Here is a 239-nt window from a genome sequence, read left to right as displayed (position 1 = left end):
TGTGCTTTCATCGGAAGCACAGATTTGCTTCTGCGAAAAGCACAAATTTAATTATGCTTCTTCAAAAATAGGAAAAGCACATCATGTGCTTTCAAAAAAAGTGCAAAACCGCAAACCGTTCTTCCATGATTCAATATTTTCCTTCTTTTTTTCAGTATTCATCATTTTTTTTGCATGAACCAATTTTTGGCCTTTTTGGATTTTGTTTTTTGGGTATTCACTTTTTTGGATTTTTTTTA

The sequence above is a fragment of the Triticum aestivum genome, chromosome 2B (genome assembly GCF_018294505.1).
Source record: "Triticum aestivum cultivar Chinese Spring chromosome 2B, IWGSC CS RefSeq v2.1, whole genome shotgun sequence".
Taxonomy (NCBI): domain Eukaryota; kingdom Viridiplantae; phylum Streptophyta; class Magnoliopsida; order Poales; family Poaceae; genus Triticum; species Triticum aestivum.
The sequence above is the reverse complement of the archived record's forward strand: the minus strand, read 5'-3'. Positions refer to the sequence as shown.